Raw genomic sequence first — 16,206 nt, forward strand, 5'->3', positions numbered from 1 at the left:
GCCTAACACTGCCAGTAGCACGAGAAAACCACGAGAAACCCACCTGCAGAACTGTGTCTGTGCCTGCCAGGGGGACTGACGGACTATTGCAGGAGCAGGAGCGCAGTCCCCCCCGCCGCCGCTTTCTTCTATCATAGCGGCCGCAGAGCGGGGGGACCACAAGCTCCAGGAGTCTGAGCGGGGCACACTTGCTGACGCGGTTACACGCACCCGGAGGAGGATAAATAGGCTGCGCTCCCGGAGCGCTTTGGGAGCCTAACACTGCCAGTAGCACGAGAAAACCATGAGAAACCCACCTGCAGAACTGTGTCTGTGCCTGCCAGGGGGACTGACAAACTATCGCAGGAGCAGGAGCAGAGCCCCCCCCGCCGCCGCTTTCTTCTATCATAGTGGTAACAGAGCGGGGGGACCACAAGACCCAGGAGTCTGAGCGGGGCGCACTTGCTGACGCGGTTACACGCGCCCGGAGGAGGATAAATCAGCTGCGCTCCCGGAGCGCTTTGGGAGCCTAACACTGCCAGTAGCACGAGAAAACCACGAGAAACCCACCTGCAGAACTGTGTCTGTGCCTGCCAGGGGGACTGACGGACTATCGCAGGAGCAGGAGCAGAGTCCCCCCCGCCGCTGCTTTCTTCTATCATAGCGGCCGCAGAGCTGGGTGACCACAAGCCCCAGGAGTCCGAGCGGGGCGCACTTGCTGACGCGGTTACACGCGCCCGGAGGAGGATAAATTAACAAGCCCGGGCAAAGGGCAGGCCCTTTGTGGCTCTCAGAGGCCTAAAGAGCCTGGGCTGGGCCATACACCCTGCATCTTCTATTGGACACAAGGATACCTGAACTGTAAGCATAGGTGTTATATATGTAGCGTTCTTGTAAACTCTAAAGTGGTGTATCTACCCGACCATTACCTGTTATTGCCTGCCATTGAAAAAGTCGCCAAACTGAGGGTGATAAGACTGTGTAATTGTTTCTGTCAATATATTTAATTCTCTGAAGGGGTGTTGATATGGATTGTCGTGAGACTAGAAGTATGACAGCAGGGGGTGTAAAAAAGTTGACAGGTACTCTGGACGACTTTATAGTTCGCACTAACTCATTAATTGATGAGGGGATAGTCTTAATAGGGAGAAGGGTGTCCCAAGATTTGGCCTTAGCCAAAAGGTCTTCATTAGGCCATATTGCTCAGGCACGAACCCCCGACACTTCAACATGTATTAACACTTTAGCCCAGATTAATGTCAATGCACAAAATGAAAAAAGCCCCCAGCTGGGTCCTGGTGTCCCCCCACACCCTAACTCCTCGATTGAAGATCGACTGGGAAATAATGCTGAAGCCATGAAGGCGAACACCCAATCTGTGACCCTTGATATTGACTCAAGAGGTCAGATCGAGGGGGCGATTCCTAAACGTAAGCCTACCAAGACGACTTCCCATAAAGTTAGGAAGGCAGATACCAACCCTAACCAGACGACAATTAGGGAAGAGTCCATGGCCGCTAGTGGGGATATGGCTGTAAGAATAGAAGATATAGGGATGACCAGCCGGTAATTGTTGGCTTATCATTGGGCCTTCCTGATGACACACTTCTAGATAAGAGCTTGGATGATGTCCTGAAAGTGAGTGTGGATGATGATAAACTGGGCGATACTCATCAGGAAGGAGGAGAGGCTAGCCTGATAAGTAGTAACATCTTAGAAATTTTAAAAACGCTTCTCGCACCCCTAGAGGCAAGGCTACACTCCCTAGAAATCGTGCTTAAAGATATCCATAAGGATATACGTGCCCCTAGTTTTCCTCAGAATAACAAGGCCTCACATGCAACGACCACAGCACGTAAGCAACCACCGGCCATTAAAAATGCAGGCTTGGGTAAAAACACAGTGCCAAAAAATCCCTCGATAAACACCCCAAATACTCCAAATCTAGGAGGAGTTAATGTTAGTACACCCGAACTCAATAACATACCAATTCCGGCTAAACCTAAAGACACCACCCAAGTTAAATTTAAAGACTCAGTTCCCTTGACCCCAAAGCCAGATTTAGCCCCACTAGAAAAGGCGGAGTCACGGCGAAATATTCATCTCCCTCCAGATGCCTGCCCATACGTAGTGGTCCTGACTGGGGTAACGGAACTAACACATCCCTATGTGGAACCCTTTCAAGCGTTAAAAAATAAGGTGTGCCACTGGCTATCTAACAATCACCCCCTACCCGCAAATATCTCCAGTAACATCTTAATGGTGGAGAGAACCCTTTGGGTTGGTGGAAATAGAAAAAGAACACAAAGGGATTGCATAGTGGTAACCTTTGAAAATCCGCAGGTTGTGGAACACATTTGTAGAGGGACCTCTCGCTACCACGCTAGTACAGTTACTGCCAGGCCACTGTCTTATTTTTATTCGCCCATGGATCAAGTGGATACAAGATGGAGCTGGCTAAGGGAGTCAAATGAACATAAGGGAAGGAGGAGGTATGACCCCCCATGGGACTCACATTCCTACGGATGGGATGGCGGTAGTGAGGAAGGTTGGAACCTGGTTCATAGAAGAGGTGGCAGATCTACCTATGGTCAAACCCCTCGGCTTAATAGCTGGGTGGGAGTAGGGACACCAAATGGCCATGCTAATAGCTACCCCCAGAATGCCCTCAGTCACGAAAATTATTTTAACATCCCAAAAGCAAATCGATATGACTGTCTGTCTGATCTAGGCTGGGTGGATTGACAAACAAAGGGCTTACTGTCTGGTTTGACGGAAAATACCCACTCCACCCTACCCCAACATGTAAAATCTATTCAGAAAGTGCAGGTGACAAATATAGACACTGGACCGTCAGTTTCAGCTACCAACTGGTGCATAGATGGCGGGAACTTAATACCAGCACAAAGGGATAAAGTAAGAGGGAAAGGAGAGTTAATTGTGGCCACATGGAATATTGCTGGTCTTAGGAATAAAGTTGACGATCCCATATGGAGGGACTTTATAAGCACCATGGATAATATTGGGCTACAGGAAACCTGGGACACACAAAACACACTCACAGTAGATGGTTTCACAACTTTTTTCCTCCCAGCTGTTACCTCCACCCGGGGACGAGCACGGGGAGGTCTGGTTACCCTGGTAGCTGCTAAAATTTCAGGTATATACAAAGAAATAGACACTGGTTGTCCCTATTGTCTGGCAGTCCAAATAACCCATAAGGGTCATCATAATGTTCTGGTTGTGAATTTTTATAATTCTTTTGATAGGGTCTATCCAACCAGTAATTTGATAATGTTAAACTCTTTTCTCACAAAATATAAAGAGTTGTCGGAGTCTCAATGCACCATTATGTTAACGGGGGACTTTAATATCCATGGTTGTCCAGATAAATGTCCACCAAATGTTTTATTTGCCCCCCCTGAACAAGGGGATATTCACTTTGAGCACTCGGATCAGGGTTTTTTACTAGAAGCCATGTTGGCTGAAAACGGGTTAATGTTACCCACGGGGGAGGCATGGATATTCCTACATTTAAGGGACATGGTAGCGGGTCAACAATTGATTTTATTTTTTTAAGTAGTACTTGTGGCAGCCATATTATCAGTTATTCCACTGTGTGGTCTCATTTTAGTGATCACAACCCAGTTCTGTTAAGTGTGAGAGATGTAATTGTCATAACCGAGAGTAGGCTGAATATGGTTGAGAAATGTGACATCCGGTTTACTGACCAAGCCCGCAGAATTAAATGGTGCAAGATAGTACCAGATGAGTTTTTCTCAAATCTCTGTAGCAGTAGCCGGGAGGAATTGGACCTTTGTATGGATGTAGAGGCAGGGGATAAAGAAGTTGTGGAGGCGTATCAAAAGATTTGCCTCCAAATTGTTTCTAACCTGACACGCAACAGCAAAGGCAAAGCCCCTGGGAATGTAGGCTGGTTTGATAAAAATTATTCAGTGGCCAACCAAAACTTAAGGCGGCCCTTGAATGCAAACCAGTGGACAGATTGCTTGTGGCTACTCTCAGAAAAGATTACAAGGTAGTTGTTGAAAGGAGGCGACAGAAGATTAGAGAAGACGCCTGGGCAGAATTAACGTCAATTGACGTGCTGAAAAATAGTGCCAAGTTTTGGGCCGTGGTTAATCAACCTTACTTTGCTGACTCTTGTAATAACGAATTGGACTGTGGGATACAAGAAGATAAATGGTTTTTGCACTTTAAGTCAGTCTACGAACAGGAAAACTTGGGGGCTGAGGCTTCGGCCACTTTTATTAGGCTCCCTTACACTCTAGTAGTAAACGAAGGTGAGGTGGCCGAAGCAATTGGTAAAATGACCATCAACAAGGCTCCCGGGCTGGATGGTGTTCCTTCTGACCTTTTTAAATCTAACATAGTACTTTGGTCCAAAATCTTAGCAAATGTTTTTAATAGAATCTCTAAAACAGGCCTTCCAGAGACTTGGTCCCAGTCGGTGATTGTGCCCATTTATAAAAAAGGTGATAGGGGTGATCCGGGCAACTACCGCCCAATCTCACTCATTGATTCAGCTGTAAAGGTCCTAGGTAGAGTGGTCTTATCCAAACTAACTGATTGGCTGGAGGAAACTAATACCCTCTCTGCCTTACAATATGGCTTCAGAAAGGGGCGAAGCACAATAGACCAAAACCTACATTTGCAACTGCTCATCAGGAAATACACAATAGCAAAGCCAGGAACATTGTATATTGCATTCATGGACCTGTCCTCGGCTTTTGATCGAGTAAACAGGTCCAAGTTATGGGGCCTGCTTTTAAAGATAGGAATAGATGCTAATATTGTTTACTTCTTGGCAGACCTCCATAGGGACCTTACAGCCACGGTGAGATACGACCGAAAAGGGAATTGCACGGGCAAGATTAGCATCACCAATGGTGTACGGCAAGTTTGTATCTTAGCCCCCTTGCTATTCACACTATACATCAACGATCTGGGCGGTGTTTTAGGAGCCGCATGCAAGGATATACCACGGGCAGGGAAGTTTCTATTACCGGCATTATTATATGCGGATGACGCCGCCCTTTTAGCTCGGACCGCAGTGGGACTCCAATGTCTTTTAAATTCATTTTATGTGTTCATGTCCTTTTTTGATTTAAGTGTCAACTATGGTAAATCTCATGTCATGGTGGTGGGCACGAAAGGCATGTTTTTGAAAAATGTAAAGTCATTGCAATGTAACAGGCATAAACTGAGAAGAGTCTCCAGGTTTCCTTATTTGGGGGTTGTATTCGATGATAGTTCCACCTGGCACCCCCAATTGTTGGAGAAAAAAAATGCCTTTGTCCGTTCCATTCTGGCAGTTTTGGGTTTTTCCCGCAAACTGGGGGTAAAACCCTTGCAGGCAGTATTGAAGGTATATGCTGCAAAATGTATTGCCATTGCTATGTATGGCGCAGATCTGTGGGGCTTCAGACCAGTTAAGATGCTTCAGGTAGCGGAGGACAATTTTCTGAAATCGATTCTATCCTTGCCACGATCTACGGCCGGTTTCATAGTGCACCAAGAATGCAGCGTAGATTATTTGGAAGATCGAATTGCTGTGGCCCCCCTACTAAAATGGATTTCAGTTTGGCTGAACACAGAACTGAGTTTTAAAGGACTGTCTAAAATTAGATCACTGGGACTTTATCCCCTGGCTGAAATATGTTAAACAATTATCCATAACACTAGGTCGGCCAGAATTGTTTACTGAGCCGGCCAAATTGGTGAAGGGTGACCTGAAATGGGTTAAAAGCACCTTTATGTTGAACAGAGGGGCGGACAGAGAAGGCCTGGAGCTGGTCAAACCAACCGTGAGAACTCACCAGCTGATTGTATCCTCAGGGTGTGAACTGGAATTATATCTAAAGGTTGTTAACATTCCTAATCACAGATATCTTTTAACAAAGTTCCGGTTAAATAAAATTCATTTCCTGATCTCTGGTCGCCCCTGTTGGACTAAGCCCTCAGATTTGGATCTGTGTAAATGTGACGGTTTTTCCCTCATGGACACTGTTCGTTTTCTGTTTTTCTGTGGTCACTTCATAGATATAAGGAAAAAGTTTATCATACCCGTATTAAAGGGGAAAGGGTTTAGACAAGTAAAGCCCGATCTACTGTACCTTCAATTACTGTCTAATTATTGGGAAATTTGCAATGTGGCCACATTTTTTACCATAGCTATGAGACTTAGCAAAAAGATTAATTGGCCTTAGATGAAATACTGTATATGGCAAGTTTTTAGATTATGCGTAAAATGTTTTTATCCTCTTTCTTAATTGTCCTGGCATATTGCATACACTTTTAAAATGACACCATGTTTCCGCATTTTATATATTTTCTATTGGGTACTCTCTTTTTTTTCTGTATTGAATGTCATTGTGTCTTCTGGTGTTTTTTGGACCTCTATGTTTACATGTGTATACTTTTGTGGCTTTTGATATGAACCGAATAAAGTATTTTTGACTGACTGATACTACATGGTTCGGGATTCTGTCATCTAGAATCTTTTGAGTGTCTTATAATTGAAGCCAGAGTTGACTCGATTAAATTGAGTCTATTTCCCAAGATGTTAATGGCATCCTTGACAAAAGTGGTTAAGTCGACGATTGCTTTCATAATTCCTCCCGTATCTGTACTAACTGAGCCTTTACTTGTGCCCTTGTTATTTATGTTTTTTGTACGTTCTTTTGATTTGGAGTTAGCTGGACAGTCCTTGCCCAATGATTTCATTTGCTTTGTTTTAACATTGTTAGATAATTGGGGAGGCTCGTGAATCTGTGGTGGTAGAGCTATAATGGTGGGTTTCTTGGATACACAAACTCTTTTGAGCGGAGGTAACAAGATACCTTCCGTATCAATAACTGATATTGTGTCACTCTCTACTTGTACACAGCCATTTTTGACAACATCTGGTGTCTCATGTGTAAGATTGGCAACCACTTCAGGTTTTCCAGGGGAGGATAGATTAATAATACTTGAACCAGTGAGGCCAGAGGACTCTTTGCTCAGCTCTTCTTTTACATGTGAGATTTGTTTTTCCAATGCTCCCACCGCACCAAACAAATATTTCATAAGAGCAGCACCAGGGTTTTTGTCCTTCTTCGATTTCTGTCCGGGGGGGTAACATGTAATTTTCTTTTCCCCATTTTCTTGCCCTCCAAGTAATTTCTATCTTAGGAAGGTCCAAGACGGAGCTTACATCACCTGAGCTCTTAAATAATAGGATTTAATTAATTAACAGTAACCACTTCATACAAGGAAAAAACACATAGTAAGAAGATCTTTATACGAGACAAACATGCCTAACAGGTCTGCAATTTCACCCTAAATATCTATAAGCTTGATGCCTATAAGTTTTTATCCCTCCCAACCCCCCTGTCAATCATCAAACAATCTCCAGCAAAATATAAATACTGGTTTACTGAGTATCAGTTCTCATGGGTAACTGGACCATTAAAAATGTGAATAATTACCACAAAGCGGCGTTTTTTTCAATCTGTTCAAACGATGGTACAGAACCAAGAGTCCTGGCCCAGGTCGGCCTCTTCCGGCTGCTGCCGGGCTATGCCCCGGGCAGCGCCCGCGTGGGTCCCGCGCTGCCGGAGCCCTGCGATGCTTTTAAGCGCCTCCCGGCGCGATCAGCGTGGTGTAGGCGGCATGTGCAGCGCTTCCTGCCGCTGCTGCAAGGGATGCTGAGTGCTGTAGTCCTGCCCGGCCGGCGATGCCCGCCTCCACCCGGGATCATCGAATCAGGCTGCTCAAATGACTCGTGTGGCAGTGGGCGGCAAAAGTCAGTGCGGGTAGCAAGCCAAAGAAACACTCTCTACCAGGTAAAAAAGGTTTTCAAGTACTTTCTTGTGCTGGCTCCTCTGGAAAGGCATCAATGACCTCCCTACAACTGGACACTACTAAGTCATCCCAGCTCCTAACCTTTCAAATGAGTTTTCTAACTACTCTTCAGTCTCTTTCCTTCAGGCCCAGGCACCTTGGAAATCGGGAGACAAGATGCCCATCAGGTTAAAACCCATCCCCAGTAAACTTGGAGATATACAAAGTAGATTGTCTTCCACCACCCCAGAGCATGTTCCTGTAAGTATGGTTTAAAGCTAAGGGTTGGGATAACTCTGTTAGCTTTGATTCTTCTCCAGAGAAAAGCAGGAACATCTTCCCATCCCCTTCTATTCCGATATGATGAGCAATGGTCCTTGCAAAGGGTGTTAAAAGTGTTATACTAGAATGTAATTAGCAGGAAACAATAAATATATCCTTATTTATCTCAAAAGTGTCCCTTACTTACTCTCCAGCTTTATTATTGTTGGACATTTGCCCTTTCTATAGCGTCTCCCGGAATTTTTCTGTATTTTCATTGCACTCTATTTTTGTTGGCAGTAGAAATATGTGGCTCCCGTGGCTTTCCCTGTTAAACATAGTAACATTTGCTGACACCTAATTTATTGACTTGTAAATCCCTACTAAATGGACTACGTGTACCCAGGACCTTTAAATTAAATTGTACTAGTGGGCCTGCAGAACTCATTGTGCCACCCACAAAGGCAGCACTTTAACAGCATGCCTCAGGAATAGCACTGCAACCTGTTGTGCAGTTTTAAATTGTCAATTAAACAAGTCCAATAAACCTTTGACAAGGGCTAAAATTCATTTGTAATACCTATAAGTCACTTCTAAGGTAGATCCTAAAGATTATTACGGCAACATACTAAGGTGCACAAAAGATGATGAATCAAATGCTTAAATTACTCATAGCCACTAGTAAATAACTCAGGCTACACCCCAATCCATCTGTATTGTAAACACCATGCCACTTCAGTTTGGAACTAGCCATTGCAAGTGAGCCCTCACCCTGCTCCAGTGGGAACAGGTCAACCTAAAGTGTCATTCCAGGTCCTCCCTGAACCGGATCATAAGCAACCAAGGACTAGTTTTGTCTTTGTTGCAGACTTATCAGCCGGCCATAACTTGTTACCAGTGACAAAGTGTGCATATCCGTTTCACTTAGTGTGACATACTAGAGTAAACAAAAAGTGATGGATGAGATGTTTGAATTAATCTCAGCCACTGGTAATTACTTGGGCTGCATCCCACTCCATCATTAGTTTGCACATCAGGCCACCTCAGCTTAGACCCAGCCAATGCAAATCAACTTCGACCTCGCTCCAAAGGGAACAGTTCATCCTGAACTGCCAAGCAAGGTTCTACCTAAAGCAGATCACAGGAAACCCACGACCAGTTTTGCCTTTGTTATGACTACTGCTATGTATACAGCTAAAGTTTCACATGGCAAGTGCGTTTAAAAAAAATAAGTAGGATATGTTTGTATACATTTTATATGTCCTGGAGGAGAAAAAATTACAAAGTCATTTTTCCCTGTTTTAAGTCCTGTCTTTCCCATTGACTTACACTGGGTTACCTTACTATATTTAATACGTGCTAACATTAGATTGGAGCAGATAGAGTTATGTTGTTTACAAAAAATGAATTAAAATTAAAATACTCTTTAACCCCTTCCATGCTCATGACGAGCTCAGCTCGTCATGAGGCACAGTGGAGCTGTGCTGATGACGAGCTGAGCTCGTCATGAACAATGGAGTTCACAATAGATCAGCACAGGAAGGGAAAATGCACAGCAGCGATGTGGTTAATGGTGAAATTGAATTTTAAGTTACAATTCTGAAAATGCCACTTTTAGAAAGTTGCTATTTTCTTGTCATAACCAACTGTGTCTTCTTCCATTTGCCTAGGTCACATGAATGTGAATAGCTCTGCTGTTGGGGGTTATGCATTACTTTTCAACAGTGACATAAATGAGGCATAGGTGTGTAGAATCCTGGCAGAATGACTAGGGGGAGGCTGTCACCAGCCCACTAAAACTTCAAAGGCATTCACTATTGCACACACACAAAGAAACCTGACTACAGGCCTTGCCTTCCTTTTGTCACCACCAGACAGTTTGGGGTATTGGCCAGGGAAAGGAAAGAACTTTCCAGGACCAGATGTGTGGGTAGGACAGACAGTCACCCCACACAAAGGCTGGCACCAGGTATAAATACTTGACCTCCAGAATCACTCATCAGAAGAATCTTGGACCCGTGGAAGATTCAAAAGCAGGACTGCCATGCTTCCAGAGGGCTGCCCTGCAACATGAAGACTGCCTTGATGTCTGAAAAGGAATATTGGATCTACTTGTCTTCATCCCAATCTACCCAGAGTGAGTACAAAGGTCAGTGGACTGACCTCCTGTATGAGCTACAGGTATGCAACACGATTCAGTGGCCTCCCTACAACTGCCCAGCTGACTTGCTGCAACCGGACCTGCCTAAACCTGCAACTAGACATGCCTGAGAACTGCTGCTGGTCTCTGCTGAAGTGAATCCTGATCCCCAAGCGATGCCCGTTGGGTCCTGGACCCTTGCCTAGCATCAGTGAGAGCTTCTCCAAAGAAGAAGAGGTGAAAATCCTGAAGTTTTAGCTCTTTATGACCACAGAAAAGCCCATTCCTGCCACAAAAATGCTACACATGACTATCACCAATTTGAAAATCTGGTGAAACCTGCTCCTCGTGTCGAAAGTAACTGTTCATGGCGACTGGAAATTCACTTCTCACTACAGCAATGACTGAAAAGTAAGAGTAGTTTTATACTTTCAAAACTTTAATAAACATTTAGGAAAAAATGTGCTTATATTTTACTTTATTTGACTGCTAAATCTGGGTTTATGGGATGTGGTTTTAATGTAAATTCAGGTGTTTTAGTGCATGTTTTGATACAAGTAAGTAAATGTATTTTTAAATAGGTTTTTATGTGTTTGTATGTTTAGGATGTTTTCTACAGAGATTTTTTAAAATTCATTGAAATGTGGTAAAAATATTTGTATATGTAAGTTTTGCATAGGGTGAAACAGCTTCATTGTTCTTCTTAGACAACTGCTAAGATGGTTAGTTTTAGATTTCTTGTATCCCATAATGTTTTGGGCCTTTTAATACAGAAATTGTGTTGGATGCCCTATTAGCTGCACAGCTCCTATTAAATTCCTTTTATTTTCAGATTTGCAGATTTTCTTGAAAACCTGGGGATGCGCCAGTTAATGTGCGCCACAGTGCGCCACAGCTCCGCCAGCCATGGTGCGCCGCATTTACAATGCGGCGCACCATGGGGCAAAAATGGCACAGATGCGTGACACATCTGTGCCGTAAAGGTGGCGCATTGCTGGAGTTGCGTCGCAAGCGCGACGCAGCTCCAGCAAGGCTCGGGGGTGCCCCATCTTCACAATGCTGCGTCAATACCTAAGCCTACTTCAAGCAGGCGCAGGGTTTTGACGCAGCATTGGCCTGAAAGTGACTGAGTGAAATCTTATAGATTTCACTCAGCCACTTTTAGGAGGCGTTCCTGCGCAGAAACGCCCCCCCCCTGCGCAGGAACGCCTCCTTATGGCGCAGGGCTTTACAACATAACGCATCTCCTAGATGCGTCACGTTGTAAATAGGGCGCATTGTTTGCGCCGCCGTTGCGTCAAATAAAGTGACGCAATTGCGGCGCAAGGAGGCGCAAGGGCCTCATAAATCTGCCCCTTGGATTCTACCCATGGATTTGACTTTGTAAACGCATTATAGTTTTCTTTTCGGAAGCTTACATTTTTGCATTTATTAGGGGGGCCACTACATGGATGACTGGCAGCAAAGGAAGATTTTAAAAGGTTACCATAATAAAAATGTAAAGCATATTTGAATTTAAAAATAAATATGTTTCAGGGGTGTTTTACTTTTTTAAGATATGATATGTTATGATAATATAAGATGTTTGAAGATTGAATTGTATGTATTGATATAGTATTTGCAGATAAATGTGATGTTTCTTTATATTTTAAGGAGGACTTGTGTGTAACATTTTAAATATGCTTTATTTACAGATGGAACCTAGGTTGTTATATTTAATCTACAAAATTGTTTGTTTTCGGAGGCTTGGGTTTTCCATTCTGTTTTTTTTTGCATTTGTGATGTTTTGATGAGATTTATTTTTCATTACATTGAACTACAAAAAAGTAAACCATTCATTAATGAAATACTTTCATAGGCATTTTTCTGTTTTGGTTGATGGAATTTTAGTGGAGTTTTAAAAGTAATTGTAGAGTTATTTTGTAGTAAAAAGTTTAAATTGTTTTTAAAGCATGGTGTAGGCAATTAGAGTCAAGATCTGCTAGGGCTTGCAGTTCCTACTACAGCTGACCTTTGTTACTGAGCCTCTCATGCATATGGTTTATTTGTTTTGAAAGCTTCAGATCAAGAGTCTGACCCCAGAATTGTTTAAGTTGATTTTGCCTATGGTACATGTTCCACCACCATGCATGGATCCTGGATTTTTATTCTGCGTCCTGAGTGGTGCAGACAGCCAACCCTGGTGTCCTCAAAATAGCCAGACTGTTTTTTTATTTTTGTAAATACATGTTTTCATCATGAGGGGGATGAAGTCGAAGGCAAAATGTTTTTTTTTAAATGTGATGTTAAAAGCCGTTTTTGGTGGAGTACCCTATACTGAGGATTTTTTGGGTGGTGCCAGATTGCCTGATTGTGGAGAAAGTAGCACATTTAAGGTCTTTTCCTGTTTTAGTAGATGAATAGTTGCTTGTTTCCTCTTTTACCATTCATAAGAGTTAATAATAACTGGTTATTTGCTTGTTTTGTAGTGGTGCAACAATGTTGTACTTGGGCATTTTCCATGGATGGTGTTTATCTCTTGGAAAGGCAGGGGCAGATTTTAAAAGTATGATCCATGAGCTAGATGGGTGATTGTGTTAGGGTTAGTATGCTTTGGGCAAAAACAAAACATTTTCTTTATCAAATATTTAGGTTATTGAATAATATGAACACTTTTGTTAGGATAAGTATTTAGAAGTGAATAATTTCTATCCCAGTGAATGTTTTTGATGCAGGGTAAGCATTTATTCTATTCTTCTTTTTTCTAGGTATTATCCTATTTAGGTCGAGGACCGTAGGCTGCGCTTGCGCATTTTTGGTCCGAAGATTTAATGTTTTTTTGTTAGGGGGCTTGAACCCACCCCTCTTCTCCATTAACTGGCCTCGTAAATGCTGGCCATCCATTGGAGGAGAGGGGCGTCACTGCTTTTAAGCCTCGTCTTTTCCCGATTCAGGGGCGTATTTTTTAGGTTTTTTCTTTCTGTGACGTCTTCAGTCACTCAAACCTAAAAAACACGCCCCCCTGTCTGAAAAGGACAGGGCTTACATCATCTCTTTATCCATCGGAGCCGCGCCATCACCCACGCTCGCTTCCTGACTCCAACCCCCGCTGATGCATAGAAGCCACATAATGCCCGTGAGAAGTCCGGGCGGACCGGCGAACCCCAGAAGCTCGGATCCAGGGTGAGCTCCTGGCCAGAGGTTATTTTGCCTTTTATTAGAGGGGGGCAGGTGAGTGAGGGTGGCCATTTTGCTGGGCTGTCAGTGTGTTGGGTGGGGGGCAGCCCCCTGGGGTGACTGGCAGGGGCAGGGGTGCTGCTCTCGCTGGCTCCCTCGCCCTGCTGACCCCCAGTAGGTACGCACCGCCCGTGTTGGTCCTCTTAGTGCTGCCCGCCTTGGAGGGCGCCTCCAGTGGCCTCTTCCTGAAGTCGGGAGGGTCCAGGTCGATCGGCACCCCCGCCACTGTGGATGCCGTTCTGCTGGATGGGAGCCGCCGCCATCATGTTTGCTTTGAGCAGAAACTGACAGAGGGAGAGACTGGAGGAACCAGAGGAGGAGGATAATTCTCATGTACAGCCCCCACCCCTCCCTGCTCTACAGTGACGCGGGGCAGAGCAAGAGAAGATAAATAGAGGACCCGACCCCCCAGCACCCACCGGCACCCGAGCTCCAGAGATGGGCGCCCTGGCACCCCTGATCGGGTAAAGAAAGCTGCCTTACCCCCCTCGCCCCTACCCTCTCAGATGTACAGTGAAGGCTGGCAGAGAGAAGAAATGCTGTTTAAAACACCAGTCCCAGCGCCCACCCGCACCACAGACACCCCCTCTCAGCTGCACGCATGGAACCCAGGCATCTACACGGGTGTAAAAAAGGGGCCTCGGTCCGACCGTCCCTCCCCTCCCCCTCTGCTCTCCAGTGAAGCTGGGCAGATGGAGAGAAGGAAATCCCCCTAGGAGAAGGCACCACCGGAGCCAGGGCACCTCAATCGCACCTTACAGACCCTATAAACTCTACAAATGAGGCAGAGCGAGCACAAGGAACGGGGTCAGGTAACTGTACAAAGCAGCCAGCAGCTCCAGACCCAGAAGACTTGAAACTTCATCCAATTGGAAACAGAGTGACAGAGAGGAGGCGGGGGCCGAGTATAGAGACCCACCAAGCCCACACACTTAGCCCAAATTCCATTTACTTTCCCCAACTCACCCGATCTGACCCGTGCTGATGTTCTTGCAAACTATGCCCCATTCCTGACCCTATTTGTCCCTCCCCCACACAAAGAATCCTAATATTGACCCCTTACTCACCCTATCCACACGTCACCGACCTTGATTAAGCTATGTATTCTCCTGCCGTAAGTCTAATGCAATGTCTCCCAAGCTAATACCATATCTGCCTTAACTGGTTCCACTCACTAGAGTTTACTGACCGAAATCCCCGCTGGTGCATAGAAGCCCCATAATGCCCAAGAGAAGTCCGGGTGGGGCAGGCCAAGAGCAATCAGAAGTTAGAGCTCCTCTATTGTATCACAGGGCAGGCTTAATTCTCATGCCCTGTGGCCTCTGTTCTGCAGACCCAAGTGTTCCTTTCACAATCTAAATCTCATAACACCAGCGCCAACCAGTTGTGGCCTGAATTCAGGAGGTACTGTGGACTCGAACCTCAGAACACAGTAACCTACAATTAGATTCAATAATTCAATGTCCAACTGCTACATGTATATTAAGGTCTAATGCGCCCACAACTAAATACTACAAATGGCATTGAAAGTATGTACTCATTTAAAGGGGGTAAATAAATCTGGATCTCCCCGAAAGGGCTTCACAAAAATTACCAGGGTGCCATCAGCTGCCAGAAGGGTGACTAAACTCATTAACCCTGTCTGTTTCAGAAATCTGCATGTTTACATGACACAAAATACCTGCATACCTGCCCCCTCACTGTGCTTGCTTCCCTGCCCCTCGCTGTGCTTGCTTCCCTGCCCACTGGCTGTGCTTGCTCTCCTGCTCCCTCGCTGTGCTTGCTCCCCTGCCCCCTGGCTATGCTCGCTTCCCTTCCCCCTGGCTGTGCTTGCTTCCCTGCCCCCTGGCTGTGCTAGCTCCCCTGCCCCCTCGCTGTGCTTGCGTCCCTGCCCCCTTGCTGTGCTTGCTTACATGCCCCCTTGCTGTGCTTGCTTCCCTGCCCCCTGGCTGTGCTTGCTCCCTTGGCTGTGCTTGCTCCCCTGCCCCCTTGCTGTGCTTGCTTCCCTGCCCCCTCGCTGTGCTTGCTTCCCTGCCCCCTGGCTGTGCTTGCTCTCCTGGATGTGCTTGCTTCCCTGCCCCCTCGCTGTGCTTGCTTCCCTGCCCCCTGGCTGTGCTTGCTCTCCTGGCTGTGCTTGCTTCCCTGCCCCCTCACTGTGCTTGCTTCCCTGCCCCCTTTCTGTGCTTGCTTCCCTGCCCCCTCACTGTGCTTGCTCCCCTGCCCCCTCACTGTGCTTGCTCCCCTGCCCCCTCGCTGTGCTTGCTCCACTGCCCCCTCGCTGTGCTTGCTCTCCTGCCCCGTCGCCGTGCTTGCTCCCCTGCCCCCTGGCTGTGCTTGCTTCCCTGGTCCCCTGGCTGTGCTTGCTCCCCTGCCCCCTGGCTGTGCTTGCTCCCCTGCCCCCTCACTGTGCTTGCTCTCCTGCCCCCTCGCTGTGCTTGTTCCCCTGCACCCTCGCTGTGCTTGCTCCCCTGCCCCCTCGCTGTGCTTGCTCCTCTGCCCCCTCGCTGTGCTTGCTCCCCTGCCCCCTGGCTGTGCTTGCTCCCCTGCTCCCTGGCTGTGTTTGCTTTAATGACCCCTGGCTGTGCTTGCTCCCCTGCACCCTCGCTGTGCTTGCTCCCCTGCCCCCTCGCAGTGCTTGCTTCCCTGCCCCCTCGCTGTGCTTGCTTCCCTGCCCCCTGGCTGTGCTTGCTCCCCTGGCTGTGCTTGCTCCCCTGCCCCCTTGCTGTGCTTGCTTCCCTGCCCCCTCGCTGTGCTTGCTCCCCTGC

Source organism: Lissotriton vulgaris, chromosome 9 (assembly GCF_964263255.1).
Source record: "Lissotriton vulgaris chromosome 9, aLisVul1.2, whole genome shotgun sequence".
Classification (NCBI taxonomy): Eukaryota; Metazoa; Chordata; class Amphibia; order Caudata; family Salamandridae; genus Lissotriton; species Lissotriton vulgaris.